The sequence below is a fragment of the Mustela erminea genome, chromosome 14, assembly GCF_009829155.1.
Source record: "Mustela erminea isolate mMusErm1 chromosome 14, mMusErm1.Pri, whole genome shotgun sequence".
Taxonomy (NCBI): Eukaryota; Metazoa; Chordata; class Mammalia; order Carnivora; family Mustelidae; genus Mustela; species Mustela erminea.
The window spans coordinates 75,471,933-75,488,228 of NC_045627.1; the positions used below are offsets into that span (position 1 = coordinate 75,471,933).

Sequence of the window (16,296 nt, forward strand, 5' to 3'; positions counted from 1 at the left end):
TTAACCTCTCTGGGCCTCAGTGTCCTCAGCTATAAAATGAGGGCAATGACCACAAAGGGTTTTTTTTAAGTATTAAATCATTTTTAAGTCATTTAAATAGCGCAGGTGTATTGTAACTGCTAAACCAACAATTAAAGAACATGTCTTGTGTCCTTGGAAGCAGTTTTCATCTTCCCACACCCAGGCCCTGCGCTGGGTGTCAGAGGTGCAAAGACGAAGCCCCAGTCTGGCAGGTGCAAAAGGCTGCGGGATCAGAGTTGAAGGCACCCTGATGTCCCAGTCAAACAGAGCTCTCAGGAGTACAGTGTATGGAAGAGGCAGGTTTTGTAGAGGAAGGACCGTGGAGGGGAGTGGGAAAGAGGGATGAGGGGAGGGACAAGCGCCCTTGGCCAGGTATTTTCAGCGTCTGCCCCGCAGATGCATGGCGGGTTTGTTCTTCCTTTCACTCGAGGCCCCATGTAGTTGGTTGGAGCCTCCTGATTAGTTCCCACCAATGAGTGTGACCAGAAGGGACATGTGTCACATTCAGCCAAAGTGCTAGACCCTCCAAAGCGCTCTCGTCCTTTCTGGCACAGTGACCCCTGTGATTTGAAACGATGGCTGCTCCGTCGGTCTAGGCGCCCCCCATGACGGCATACATGCAAACCCATGATGGACTTGTAGGATGGGTGACAAATTAAGCTTGTGACCTGGAGGTTTATTTGCTACCATACCACACCTTGATTTAGATCAATGACTGGTTATTAGGAAAGAAGGTGTGACTTTGAACCAGTCACTTGCCTTCTCTGGGCTTCCTTGTTCCCTCAACACAACATTATCTCAGAAGGGCGGCTGCTAAGAGTCCATGCACAAGAAGGAGGGAGAAGCAGCACCACCGTTGGTCTCCCCTAACACTGCCGTTTAGAGACTGGTCCCAACAGACCTTCCTGTGATTTCTCATGCTAACCTAAGGAGGTAGGCAGCGGGTGGATTTTACACTTGCTGAAGATGGAGAAAGTTGGGTCTTCTGCATTTCTGGTTTCCCCTCACACCTCCCCCTACCCTCCGCCACGCCCCCATCTCTCTCCCTCCCTGCTCACCTCACCCTCTCGCCCACATTTCCCTCCCCCTCCACCAACGCCTGCCCAGTGACCTCCATCTTTTCAGGCAGTGGTTGCCCTCTCTGGGTGTTCATGCGAATGTCTCCTGGAGTTGCTTTCATTTTACTTTCGTAAGAGTTAAAAATTTATATATTTTGAAACCAAATCTGGGCTATGCTATCTTCTTAGTTTAGATCCACCCTGGGATCTCAGATCTACACGGATAGCTTTGTACAGAGAAAACGGAAGCTTGCCACAATGGCCCCAAGGTGGGATAAAATCCTAAGGTGTCTTCAAAAATGAAAGGAAGATACAACTGTGTGTGAGAGATCTTGAGTTATGGAAGGAAGCCTAGGGATGGGTTTTTCAGGTTATACATAAGAAAAATGAGACCCAGGAAGATCAAAGGACTTGCTCTGAATGATGTAGGAATGATATAATTATTGGAAGGAGACGGACTAAGTATTCTGCTTTCCAAATTCCCTTGTGTTCGTTTGCAAGATGCCTCCTGCAGGCTCTGTTCAGTCGGTCTGGGGTAGGGGCTGGGATCCCATGGTTTTAAAGTCTCCCAGGTGGTCCAGGAGGCAGTCGGGTAGAGCGCTGCAGTGGAAGCGGGCAGGGGTCAGAGCAGGGAAATTGACAGACAGGGACCTTTGCGTGGGAAGCTCCAGGCAGCTTGCTAGAGCGCAGGAGGCCAGGCTTCTGTCCTCCAGTCAGGCTGCTGGGAGAAGGCTTGCCGGGTGTCTGCAAACTTTCGGGTATAGGGCAGAGCCACACAGTTGTATGTTAGTGCTGAACTGACTTCACGGGTCCCCCCCGGCACACCAGGCCTGGAGTGTGTGCAATGGTAAGAAGTGATCATGGCCCCACTCTACTGATCAGGACACTTACTCAGAGTGCATGGCGGGCTGAAGCATCAGGAAAAGGCAGACTTAGAGCCAGGCTGCGTTTGTCTGCTGTTACGAGTTACCACTTAGCGGCTTAAAACAACACAAATTTAGTATCTTAAAGAGTAGGACACCGGTCTCCCTGGCTAAAATCAAGGTGTCAGCAGGATTTGTTCCTTCGGGAGGCTCTAGGGGAGAATCCACTTCCTTGCCTTTTCCAGCTCCCAGAAGCCACTGCATTCCTTGGCTCGTGGCCCCTTCCTCCGTCTTCAGAGCCAGGCATCCCCCGCCCCGCCCCTTCTGCCGGCACACCTGGCTGTCCCGACCTGGGAACGCTTCTCTGCTTGTGAGGACTCGCGGGATTCCTCTGCACCCACATGGATCATGTCTCCGTGTGCAAGTCCTTAATTAGCCTCAATCACATCCCCAGAAGCCCCTTCTGACAGGTCGGGGAACATATTCACAGGATCCGGGGGATTAGAGTGTGGGCACCTGGGCAGGGGGCGGCGGTTTGCTCTGCCCACCACACAATCTCCACTCTTCTGGCTCTTAATTCAGAGCTCCAGGCCGTCCACTGGGCTGTGCATCTGCCCTTTTTCCTTCCGCTCCCTCCCAGTCTCCCCTCAACACAGGGAGTGACTCCACCTCGGGCTACATCTGCTTCCAAAGTATGTGCACGGTTCTCACCCGAACCCACCATTTGCTTCCGAAATTACATGCAGGACTAATTGTTGCTGGAGGCTACTTGTGAAATGGGGATAGTTTGCTACAAAAAAGAAAAAAAAAATCCCAGCACAAGGATTCAAGGTAGGAAATGAATTGCTCTGGGAATGGGAACGGGAAACACACACACACACACACACACACACACACACCCCATTGGAACACCATACGACAACTCCCTCCCAGAACCCACGGAGACCTCCTATGGGGAAGCGGAGAGCGGAGACGCATCTTTAAAAAAGTTTTGTCTACCCCGACACTGAAAAGGAAGCAGGCAGGCAGAGCAAAGCGGACTCCGTCGGGACCACTCCGGGTTCTGCAATTAGAAAGACGGTGAGCAAGTCATCCCCTCCTCCTGGACACTGCCTTCGACAACCATCAGAGAAGGGGAGATTGCTTGTCTGTGGGGTCGTCCCACGGTAAAGCCTACAGGGTAGTGTCCTCATTATTAAAATGGACGCGTGCTCCCAGGGCTCCTGGAGAGCTCAGGGGCAGAGCTGCGTAAAAAGTCCGGCTCTGGCGCACGTCAGGAAATCCTGGCTGACCCTGGGATGCTGTAACCCGCCTTATTCTCCTTATTCCGCGTGACGTGCTTTGTATGCATCACCTTATTGAACTCTCATGACAAACCTGTGAGGGGGGCGCTAGTCTTACTCATAGTTTCCCAATGAGGACATTGAAGCCAGAGCTTAAACAACAGGTGTCAGGTCACACAGGGTTAAATATCTTCTGTAGGGTTCCCATAGCTTCTCTGAGGCAGGGCTGGGGCATGAAGCTAGGGACACGGAGCCCAGAGTTTCTTCTCACACCCCCAACATGCTTCTCTGGGATGCTGACCCCCTTGTCTGGAGCTCTTAGCCTGTTCCAGTATCATCGGTCCTCAAAGATCATCACGGAGCGGTCATTGTGAGCCAGCATTGGATTCAGAGAGCACCTCAGGGATTGTTCTTTTACGTGTCAAATGAATCTGAAGGAAAAACTGTCCAATAAAAGAAGAGAGGAGGAGTTAAAACCAATTGTTTAATATATAGGCCTTTGAAAAAGAGGGATTTAAAACTAGAAATGTTTGCTGTAGATTTTCTGAAAAAAAAACTGCATTCAGTGATAACCCCCAGTTGAATGTGGCCCAGGGCTTCCGGTTGACCCCAGCTGCCAGAAAAAGTTGGGGCTGAAATCCAATGATTTTTATTTCCTGAAAGAATTCTTTGACCTTCCCGTGTTTGTGACTTGGAGTCTCTCAGACTTTATTTGGATGTGTTTTTGTTTCTCACTTTACATGTTCTTTTTTATTATGAGCCCCTTCCAACCGTTTTGGCCAGTTCAGGGTCCATACAATAAGGCCAAGGTGGGTGGGAGGATCTTAGCTCGTCTGAACTGCCGGCCCCTGAAGATGCAGGCAAGTGGGGTCCAGGCTGTAGGACCTGAGGCCCACCCAGCGGGAGTTTACTTGCCTGAGAGATGGGAGAGCCTCCTGGGATGGAACTCACCCTAGGGGAAGGGACAGCAGACAGTGTTAAACAAGATGGGGGGTGGTCCTCCAAGGGGCTGGTGGCCACTCACAGCCCCTGATCCACCCACCCAAGCTGGGCCTGAGTCCTCGGAGGAGGGTCCTCGACAGGAGAGGAGGAGTGGAACTTGAAAGGGCAGGACAAGATGGCGAGCTGACTGGGTTGCTGCTCCCTTCCCCGACCCCAGCCGTGCAGATGTCACAGAGGCCAGAGCAAGGTGGATGGAACGAGCAAAGTGATGAACAGGGTGTGGGGCTCTGAAGGACGCCCAACATGAAAGGGTCTCCAGGTTGAGGAGTGGGAGCACTCCAAGCAAAAGAGGATCGGTACCCCTGTGTAAGAGTGCTTTTAAGCTATGTTCTTTTCTTGTCAGCACACTGCCCAGGCCGACCACTGATTCCTTTGTCTCCTGTGGGAGGCATTGCAGTGCCCAGACAGTGGCTCCTGGGGGCGACAGGTAAGCATCACAGCGAGCTCCATCCTCCTGCGGAAGTTCTTCTCCAGCTGGAAGCAGTCTTCTCTGCTTTCCCTGTCCTGTTCTGTGTCCCTGATTCTCCCTCTCCTGAGGGCTCTCCTCTCACCCGTCACTTGGACAAGAATTCCTGCCTCAGGCTCTGCTTCCAGAGAATTTGACCTAAGCCAGTGTAACAGATGCAAACACCTGAATAAAGTAACAGGAATGAGTCCTAATATATTAGTTGTAAATAAGTTAAATTCACTGATTTAAAAAAAATAGAAATTCCAGGGACGCCTGGGTGGTTCAGTCGGTTAAGCTGCTGCCTTCGGCTCAGGTCATGATCCCAGGGTCCTGGGATCCAGTCCCACATTAGGCTCCTTGCTCAGCGGGGAGCCTGCTTCTCTCTCTGCCTCTGCCTGCCACTCTGCCTGCTTGTGCTCTCTCTCTCTCTCTCTCTCTCCATCTGACAAATAAATAAATAAAATCTTTTAAAAATAAAAAAAAAGAGAGATTCCAGGTTGAAAGTAAAAACTAAACAAATGAATAAAAAACAAGGTATGGAAATATATGTAATAGGTAAACTCAGATTAGGTGTTTATAGAACAAAGCATTTTACACAGACGATGTATACATCAAGTTTTGAGCACACATAAAACCCACACAGAGGGCGCCTGGGTGGCTCAGTGGATTAGGCCGCTGCCTTTGGCTCAGGTCATGATCTCAGGGTCCTGGGATCGAGTCCCGCGTCGAGCTCTCTGCTCAGCAGGGAGCCTGCTTCCCTCTCTCACTCTTTCTCTGCCTGCCTCTCTGCCTACTTGTGATCTCTGTCTGTCAAATAAATAAATAAAATCTTAAAAAAAAAAAACCCACACAGAAACTGGCATAGATTCAGCCATAAAAGAAAACTCAAAAATTTCTAAAGAAATAAACCAAACAGTGTTTTCTGATGGTGTTGGAAAAATAAAAAAACCAATATCTAAGTATTATCTTAAAAAAATTGTATTGGTTAGGTAACTAAAAAGTGGGCTATTTAATTACTCTTGGGTCAGAGAGAAAATCATAAAGGAAGTTCTAAAATAACACTAAAAGCAAAATGAAAACACTGTAGGTCAAACTTGTGTGACAGATAAAAGAATGAACATATGGCTTTAAATACATGTGTCAAAAAAAAAAAACTTGAAAACAAATCAGCTTAGTTTTGATATTTAAGCTTTTACACTTTTTAATTGGCAAAAAAGAAATCTCAGAAAGGCATGATGGGAAGAAATAAAAAATATAGGATAGAAATTAATGAAACAGAGAACAGAAAAAAATAGGTAAGACTAGCAAGACCAAAGCATTTCGAAAGTTTAGTAAGCAGGATCAAACATCTGGCAAAATTGACCTTTTTCATGCAAATTTTGGTTGAAAGAATTGTGGATTTACATGCAATCAGAACAATCAATGTAGAGAGAGTCTCGTGTACTCCTTCCTCAGTTTCCCCAAAAGTAACACTTTGCAAAACCAGACTACAAAGCACAATCAGGATATTATTGCAAATACGATATACTGATTTTATTTAGAATTTCTCCTCTCTACTTATACACATTGGTGTGTGTGGGTGTGTGTGTGGATGTGTGTGTACTTAGGGCTATGCAATTTGGTCACATTTAGACTTGTGTGTCCCCCACCCTAGTCAAGACACTGAACAGTTCCTTCACCGTAAGGATCTCTCATGAAAAATCAATTTTTAGGGCACCTGGGTGGCTCAGTGGGTTAAACCTCTGCCTTTGGCTCAGGTCATGGTCTCAGGGTCCTGGGATCGAGTCCCACATCTGGCTCTCAGCCAGCGAGGAGCCTGCTTTCCTCTCTCTCTCTCTCTCTGCCTGCCTCTCTGCCTGCTTGTGATCTCTGTCTGTCAAATGAATAAATAAAATCTTTTTAAAAATCTATTTTTAAAAAAGGGAGTGAAGATATTTAAAAAAATAGCTACACAATGAAAGCAGATAAATACTTACAGATGCAGTAGAGAGGAATAAAAGTTTATTTTGAAAAACCGTGTACCAAAAAAATCAGAAAACTTAGGCAAAATGGATAAATTGTCAGTCAAATACAAAAAGCCAAAATTGGGATAAGAAAACTATAAGTATTGAATTAATATAACTAATCAAGTAATAGATATGGTGATCAAATAGCTTTCCATGTTAAATCCTGGTATTGAACAATTTTGGAAGTAAGTTCTATTAAATTGTCAGATTAAGAGATAATACCTACTTTACACAAATTGTTTCAGAGATCAGAAGGACAGAAAGTTGCCTAACATATTTTGTGAGAGGAATATGCCTCAAGTGAACACCCAGATAAAACAGTTATGAAGTAAGAGCTAGGAAAAGATTAGTCAAACAAATTCAACACTGTAGCTAAAATAGATAATGGCAAAGCAAGCTGCATCTCAGAGTACAAAGATAGCTTCACTTCAGCAAATCCAGTATTGTAATTCGCCATATTAATGTACTGAAAAGAAAAATTAGGGATGCCTGGGTGGCTCAGTCGGTTGGGTGTCTGCCTTTGCCTCAGACCATGATCCCAGGATCGTGGGATCCAGTCCCTCATCAAGCTCCCTGCTCAGCGGAGAGCCTGCGTCTCCCTCTGCCTGCTGCTCCCCCTGCTTGTGTGCTCTCTCTCTCCAACAAATAAGAAATACAATCCTTAAGAATACAAAAATAAAAATAAATAAACAAATAAGAAGAAAAATTACATGTTTATCTCAATATATCCAGAATATGATTTCAATACAGTTTAGCATCTAATTATGATTTTTTTTTAACTAGGAAAAAAGGTAAGGTAAGATTAACTAAAAAAAAAGGTAAGGTTATTTTTTAAAGGTAAGGTTACTTTTTAAAAATATGTAGTATATATACTAAACTTAAAAATCTCTATAATATAGTATAGGATATTCCATTTTCAATACGACAGTGTAAGAAAAGGAAACAAAACATGGAAATTCTCAGAATAAAAAGAAAAACTTTCTTTACAAATGGTAATGATCAATGGAAAATCTCAATACTCGGAAGTGTTCATAAGATTGCCAGACACGAGAGTAGTTGATTTATGTCCGTGAAAAAAGTTATCTCTGACTTCTGCTTATGGTCCTGTTGAATTACCGGGCCAGGACTTACCATCTTACCAGAAACAACAAGAAAACAAGATAAAATACACGAAGCAGCTGTTTTCAGGCATCAAACAGGCAGCACAGGCATGTGGTCTCTAGGAAAAGGCAAACGAATGAAATAAACCTTATGATCCCTGCCCTTCTTCCTGGAGGAAGGTTCTAGAATACAGCACCAAGAGGAGGCTCTCAAGCAGCCCATGGCTGCCTCAATGCATTGAGGAGATAGTGATCAGAGGCTTTGGTGAGGCTGAGGAGACGGGAACCTGTGGGCAGAGAACCAGAGAGGAAGGATAGATGCAGGAAGAACTCCACGTATTTCTGAGGACTACGCGAATGGCACGTGGGGAGTGAAACTCCACGAGGGCAGAGAAAAGACTTTCCTATACGTTTCCACTGTGAGGTAAACAATGTCCAGAGTTGACCCAGGCCTGGGAGACACTAGAGTTCTGACCAACTAAAGGAGAGTCCTTCGTATATCTGGGATTTTCAGCAGAGTCACTGAAAGAGTCACGCAGTAGTAATAAGACTAAAGTAACCCAGAATAAAAGTTACTATAAATTACTCCTTTAAAAAAGCCGAAGAACAAGACATTTTATGATGTCATAAAGATAGTGGAGTATTAGTGCAGAAACAGACACATAGAACTTAGAAAGTAACTTTGAAAGAGACTCGTGATATATGATTTTAAAAAAATAATAATAAAAAAGGCACCAGGATTCAGTGGAGGAAAAAAAATGAATTATTTAGTATATGATGTGGGGGTAAATGGCTCACTGGATGAATAAAGTTGTGGCTCTAATTCAAACCACATTCAAAAATGAACTCCAAAAAGGCCCCGATGTAAGAGAAAAATGCTACGTATTCTATAGAAGAATATGTAAAAGAATATCTTTTTGACGTTAAGGGTGGTAAGGATTTCTTCAATTAGACACCAGAAACATAAACCACATGGCAAAGATCGGTGAACTTGACTACATCGAAATGAAAAAGAGCTGTTCAAACATGGCCCCAGAACCACGGTTAACTGACGGGAGGCAGATTGGGGGGAGATAATGACCATCGTTTAAACCAACAAAGGGATGGACTCTAGACTACAAAACACGGCGAATGAACACGAGAAAAACAGGAAACCCAAAGGAAAGGTGAGGAAGCCGAATGGCCCGTACATTGATGGAGAACTGTTTCACCTCCTCAGTCATCAGAAATAGGCAATTAAAAATAGCAATGAGATGCTGATGGGCAAAAATTTGACACATCAGAAAGAAAAGACAAAATGTTAGGGAAGAGGTGGGGAATCAAAGTGTCCAACCTCCTTTCGCGCCAGCAGAAATCACCGGGCATCATCTTCCAGAAAGGAAGGGCCCTGGCGTCCTGGGTGAGCTCTGGGTTGCTGGCTGTGCCTGGGCGGGAAGCGCAGGGAGCCCTTTGGAATGACACACTCAAGTTGGAGCTGTTAAAGGAGCCACCAGGGCTGCCTGGGTGCAGGCTACCAGGAGAGACCATGGTGGCATTCAGGTCCTGGTACTTGTCCAGATTGGACTGGACTATTCAGGAGAGGGGGAGGCTACGGAGCACAATTTCTTTCCACTTAGGAGAGTATAAGACAAGGTGGGAGAAAGAGGCCAGTCCCCAAAACATTGGAAGACTAATTCGGCCCCCTGTCTTTCATTCTTCCCAGGAGGGGGCAGGTGTGGGTGAGATCCTCAGGCTTGCCTCCTAAGGTGCTTCTGACAAGCTCTGGGACCCTGGGTAGGGCCCTCCGGGCCTCAGAAGCCTCATCCACGTGGTGGGAAGGGGTCGTAGCCCTCACCTACCTCACCAGCCAGGTTACATAAATACGAAGGCCTGTAATTTCAGAATGCAATTGGTGGGCTGGACCATTAGGGAGAGTTCGCTTGACTGCTTTGAGGTTTGACCTATTTATTTTTCTCCAGGAGTTTTTTTGGAAATTCTCTTTATTAAGGTTTTTTCCTTCCTTCTTCCTTTCTTCCCTCTGACTGACGTCAGCACAAAAGCCAGCGTGGGCAGAATTTGGGCATTCAAGGACACTGCAGGGTTGTCCGTTCCTGGCCCCTCCTCCTCCCCAGGTCCTGGTCTCTGCCAGAGCCCCATTGAACCCCAAGGACAAAGGACAAGACAAAGGACAAGATATTTCTCATCCCTCTATTCAGCAACCCAGGACTGGGGTCCCAAGCAGAAGCCTCAGGACCCATGGTTTATCCCGGACCATGTAGGCCCAAGGTTTAGTCACACTGCCTCCTATCTATTACTCCAAAAAGAACTTTGAGTCTGCAAAGTGTACCCCACAGAACATTCAGGAAGCAGGACAGACTTTATTATGGGTTGAGACTCTGGCCACCGGCTTCACATCCCCTAAAATTTTCTCTATCCTGATGCCTAATGGCTCAGAATTTGCTGTTTGAAATAAAATTGAACAAGGAAAACTTGAGCCCAGTCAGAAGTATCCTATTAAGCCTTACTAGTAGTTTATGGCTCAGTGTGAATGAAATACTCAGAGCCTTTCCTGAGGGTCAGGTGTGAGAAAATTCTAGAACTTTCCAGAAGCCTGCCTAGAATAGGGGAATGTCTAAAAGGGGGAAGGGGCACAGGCAGGACATGGGAGGGTGCCAAAGACAAACCCCGCCCACTCCTGCCCGACCCGGGACTGGCCAGCCCCAAAACTGGCCAAGCCCCTTCCCATGTGGCCTGTCCCCTGGCATCTGTGGACCCCACCACCCAGACTGGTCCTGCCCTGCCGCTCCCGTCACTCCTCCTCCCTCTGTCTCTCTCTACAGATCTCCGCATTCCTTTACCTTCTTTCTTTTTGCGTTCTATTTTACTCTCATTTTTTCTTTTCCTTTTTCATTTTCTGCCTTCGCTTTTGCTCACATTTTTACCTGATTTATTGCCTTTTGCCTTCTCTTTCAGGTTCTCTTTCACGTTCCCGCCTTCTCCTGCCTTTCACTTTCACTTTCTCTGATTTTCTTTCTGATTTCTCTTTCCCGTCTTTCTGCCTATCCTTCAATGGAGGTTTTGGTTCTTGTCAATGCTACACATCGATGAGCATACATTTATTTTTTTCTCTTTTCCTGGTTCTTTTCCGTACCCACCCTCCCTGGTCCACGCCTCCTCTCCTCTTTCCCTGTCTCCCTTCTCCCTGGAAACCCTTCTCTCCCCCACCCCCTTCCCTGCAGCCCCGTGAACATCTCAATTGTACCAGGTCGGCAGGTCCTCGCCCGCCTGACATTTTATCCTAGGTGCGTCTGCTTTAACTATCCCACTTAAAAATTAAACCCATCTGCCCCAAACTGAAAACAGCCTCTCCCCCACCAGGGACAATAAATATTGATGACTTGAGGCATGATTGGCTTTATGATGTTTGATGACAACTGGTCTCAGTTACAGAATTTACATCACTTAATAAAAAAATGAAAAGCCCTAGCAGGGATGTTGCGTGTCAACAGACATTATTAAATGTCAAAAGAAATACGTTTTCTTCAAGAGCCTGAAATCTAAACAACGTGAGGGTGCCGGGAAGGGGTTGGGGGCGGGGGGGACGTGGGCGGGGGTGGGGGGGTGCGTTTGGACAGCTCTTATTTGAAGTTCGGAATATTGTTTCTTTTTGCATTTGCCTTGATTTGCTCCGGATGAGTTTTTCTGGAGCCCTACTGTAGCCACCACCACAAAGCCTTTCTCGAGAGGTCTTCTTCCTTTTCAATATCTGAAAAGCTGAGCCCATTTGACTTCTCTCTCCTTTCCCCCTGGGAGAGCTCTCAGATGCTCTCGGAGGAGAAAACTGGGTGTACGAAAGCGCATGATGGTTGGAAGCCGACGAGGAGGTGAGGACGCTTACTTGGGTCTCTTTATTTTTATTGTCAGTGCAAACTCAGGACTGTCTGGCTCTCAGGTCGAAAGCAAATAAACCCAGAGCTGCTATGTGAGCCTACTGTGCTTCCATTTATATCCTGATAAGTTAAATATAAATAGTACTATTAAAGGGGTGGCTGCCAACATTTCTATTTGGGGTACGTTCCGTCATTTAAAAAAAAAAAAATAGAAGGGTGGAAACAGTTACTGCTATTTTAAATGTATTTATGTATTTTACGGAGCTGGGTTCTGACTACCTGAGATGCTTCTGGAGGCTCATGTGGCTATATTTAGAAGGATTGTAAATGCTTGTGGTCTTCAGAGTGGTTTCGTGAATTAAGTCCCTACAGGCGTTTGTAATTGAAAAGGTTAACATGGCTTCTTGGAATTCCTCTCCAGATCTTCCTCCCCCTCCCTGTGGCTTAGGCCAGGGGAGAATCAGACTCCTTCTTCATCAGGGCAGTTGTTGTGGTCTTTCAAAGAAGGTTCTGGAAAAAGACAACAGAACTGCAATAGGAATGCAGGGTTTGGTGCTGCGTTTGTAAAGCAGGGTTGTTATTCATATCCACCTGACGGGGTCATTGTGGAGGCCCCAGAAATGCTATTTGTGGGAATGTCTTGACAATGGAGAAGAGACTGAGAAGTGTCTCTTCTGGAGAAAGGGTGTGTCACCAGGACATCCGTGAACTTTGGACACTTAACCGTTGGGGTCTTAGAGCAAGTCGTGTATTGTCTCAGGGCCTTTGAATTTATCACCTGTGAAATGAAAATGCTAAGACCTACTACCTCTTAGACCTTTAGTGGAAATTAGATGCCAGGGATCTAAAACTGTTTAATAAACATGGAACGCTGCCTTCTTTCATTCAGAAGTAGTTAGAGCACTGTGAGCCAGGAAAGCTGCTAGGAGCTGGGGATAGAAACAGAAGTTGTCAGAAGAGCAGTTCTGACCCAGAGGGTGGCATTCTGCAGCTCTGGCCTCAGACCTTGGAGGCCCTCGGAACCTGTGCGGGAATTTCAGGAACAGTGGAGGAATGTGGGAGAAAGTTCCAAAGAGGGATGGGAGAGAGCAACTGGGTCTAACTTGTCCAGGATATGGATGGTGGGGAGTGGGGGCACTAGGGAATGGGGAAGTTCTCTTTTCTTGGCAGATGAGTCACCCGAGGCCGATGGAAGCACAGCATGGTGCTGAATGGAAAGAATGACGCTGAGTTTTGGACAAAGGAGGTCCACGGAGGCTGGAACAATGAGTCGCAAGTCCTTGGATGAGTAGCATGGCAACCAAAATGCAAGGTTTGTTAAGATTTTTATAGAGATAGCGATTGTGTTCACATTCCCAGGATTTGCCCTGTTTTCTCTTTGTGCGGTTAAGGTTGGAACGAAGCTGGAATGCTCAGAACGTCCCATGTCCAGGTTCTGGCAGGTCCTCTCAGACCCAGCCCCTTACCTGAATAATCTCAGCCACCTGAGCGGGGGGCGGGCAGTTGGCAGGATTCTCACAGAAATGACTTTCTTGTGATTTGTCCAGCCATTCCTTCCCTCGGCCAAACCAGAAAAACCACTGAATCTGAGGTATTTGGCGTGGGTGGATGGTGTTCTGGAACCTTTAAGGGCAAATGGCTGTAAAATGAAATGATTCCCTTAAAAGCTCACTTCATCCTTGAAGTCTGTGTGTGTGTGTCTGTGTGTGTGTTGGGGAGGAGGTCCTACGAGGCTCTCACTTTTTCCAAATGAACTTCCCCAACTTCATTAAGAGCAAGTGCAAACAGATGGGGAGGGTGTGTTTCATAATAGCAACGGCCTCTTCACCACTGACCACCATGAGAAAAAAACAGCACTGCCCCCAACCCCCCTTCTGGAAGTTGTCCTTTTAAGTGAGGTAGGAACGTTGGAGCTGTTTGCCTCCAAGGAATTTAAGAGAATCAACATGTTTTCCTTTCCTGGTTGCATCTGTGGTTGGATTGCTTAAAATATTTCACTTCTTAAAGTAACCTCAGTTTGTTACGGTGGATTTTTTTTTTAGGTTTTGTTTTGTTTTTCTCCCTCTTGTTTTTGTTTGGTTTTGAGGCAGAGAAGACCAGCTCCAGGAAAAGGAAAAAAAAAAAGCAAGAAAGAAACTTCGAGTTGTCAGAATCGGAATGCATATCAGTTATGCTGGAGACAATGAAAACATCAAAAAGCACATACAAGCCATAAAAAATTCAGGTCCTCTGAAGCAATGTGGGACACGCTTGGTTGTGTTCCTCATTTGCATGCCAGTACCCACAATGCTCTGCAAGCTCCCAGATCTTTCCGAGCGGCCCCAGTTCTGAGCTCTAGGGAACAAAGTGAAAGGTTCGCGTGTGCTCGTGGGTGAGACAGGGACTTTGGTATCAGCGGGAAAGGCAAGGCGGGTGTGGGGAGAGAACTGCCCCCACCCTGTGATTTGCAGACAGCCCTTTAGGGCTTAACCTCAGGCTTGGGAACTGTACCTTGCGTTTTATTTTTTTGTTTGCTTTTTGGGTTTTGTTTTGTTTTGTTTTATTTGTTTTCACCTTCCTCTTCTTCCTTCGCCCAGACATGCCGTGATGGTGAGGGCGCGCTGTGCGGTCTTCAGAAGCCCTGACCGATGGGGTTGCTGCAGCGCTTGGCCGGAACTGGAGATTTTTGCGCGGCGTGTGTCTTGGGAGGCTGGCCTTCGTTCCAAGACATGTTAGCCTCTTTCGCATTTGGAATCCTATGGACAACCCTCGCTTGGTCAGTGCGAAAACACACGGGTGCCACCGTGGGGACCAAAGGGACACCCTCTGACTTCACTGTTCCCTCTCACGCATGACACTTCTCTCTGCAAAACTTGCTCCCTGGGAACCCCCAGAGAGCCATGACACTTGCCCCTGGACAATCCAAATTCCAGGGGCAGATTGGGAATACAGGCCCCAGCCTAAAGGTCGGTGGAGGCAGGGAAAGAAACTTGGCCCCTGACTAAGTGTCCTCTGCCTCCTGGGTGGTCTTGGCTATGTCACTCGCTCCCCGCCATGTCTCCGTTGCTTCCCAAGCCTGTCCTGTCCTGGAAGGACTTACGGAGTATCCGTGACTGTCATTCTCACAACTGTGATTTTAACAAGGCCAACCGTTCTGGGACCTGACAAATACATTAAAAAAAAAGGGGGAAGCCCAGTCTTGGAGGCTTCCTTCTGGAAGGTTCTTGTCTGGGCCTGTCATCTCATTCTTGAGCTTCACTTTTCTCAAAGCCGCAAAGGAGTGTTTAGGCTCGATAAATTGAGCGGCAGGAGGATCCTGGCAGAAGAGTGAAGGTGGGCACATGCGGGCTCTCACCCCACTGCCGGACACCCCCAAGTGTCAGAGGTCAGAGAAAAGCCAGCCCCCATCTAGCACTCAGAAGCTGCCCCCTGGGAAGCTGGACCCAGCAGTGGGGGGATTGGTCTGCCTCAGCCTGCACACGGCACTAGAAAATGTCTTCTAGCAGCGGCCGACATTTGAAAATCAGGAGTTTTTATAGCATTTCTGGAAACCTCTGAAGATCGGACCATGCCAGGCCTCCAATTGCTTCATCGTCATCCTGAGACAGTGGCCCCGGGGGGTGGTAGAGGCTGTCCTCTCCTGCAGGGCCTCCTCCTCCCGCCCACCCACTCCTCCACCCAAGTACAATCCGGTCTGGCTTTGCAGCCTCAGCCTTGGCCAGACTCATGCTCTGAATCCCCGAGTTTAGGAAAACTCAGGTTACCAGTCACATCTGCATTAAGGGTCACCCAGGCCCTCCTACCCCAACTCTGATAGCCTTTCCTAGTGGTGATCGAGGGGAAGCAGGACGGAGGGCCTTGACGTATAAACACCCCCGGCTTTTCATCTCAATCCCCAAGCACGCTCCACCTCAGCAATGTGCTTTTCACCTGCTACAGCCCCAGGAATCGGCTCCAGCGTCTGCCTCCTCCCTATTTCCCTTCCTCGCTGGTGAGGCCTAAAGCAGTCTGAGGTGAGGGGTGGGTTGCAAGGTTTGGATGTTTCGAAATTCTTTCCCAGGTTTGTTGTGTCTAATTTGGGCTGCAAATGGTTTTTGGTGTCAACGGCTAACCACTGTTTGGTCTGAACATTCAGCTCTGTTGAATTTAGATGGCGGTGAAAGCCCGGTTTCTCCAAATACAGTCTAAATACATTTACACATTTATTCCCACATGTGCCGTTATGTTTCTGCCTGTCTCACCACACCTCAGACATGTCCGTGGATGGGAGCGTCCAGGGAAGAAAATGGGCAGGTAACTTGACCCTCTACTGTAAACTTCATGGGGGAAAAAAAATCAGCAAGTTGACCCAATCAGATGGTGAGTGATAAAGATGTTTCTGAGCAAGGGCGTTCGACTGAGAGCTCGGACTGGAATTTGGTTGTTTCCTTACAACCTAAAAGATAAACAATATCACCAGAGAGAAGAAGGAGAAATAAAGTAAGGGAATTGAGAAAAATAAGTAAAAAGGTCACTTTTAAAAATTACCCCCCACCCCCCAGAAAAATCTAACCGGATTCTTCATCAACATCAGAGCCTTAAATGTGTTTAATGTTTACCAAGTTACAAGACCGTTAAAAGAACAGATGAGTAATACTGATGGTGACAGTTAACATTTACTGAGCACT

General features: G+C 46.9%; 1 long non-coding RNA gene across 1 annotated transcript in view; it reads left to right on the forward strand.

Moving 5' to 3' along the window:
• The window catches only part of LOC116573152, a 29,309-nt gene extending 14,496 nt beyond the window's left edge, over nucleotides 1-14,813 (forward strand). Inside the window, exons 3-5 of the long non-coding RNA XR_004278620.1 lie at nucleotides 4,571-4,654; nucleotides 12,821-12,962; nucleotides 14,227-14,813. This is a non-coding gene — a long non-coding RNA (uncharacterized LOC116573152). The remainder of the gene's footprint in view (nucleotides 1-4,570; nucleotides 4,655-12,820; nucleotides 12,963-14,226) is intronic.
• The last annotated feature ends 1,483 nt before the right edge of the window (nucleotides 14,814-16,296 follow it).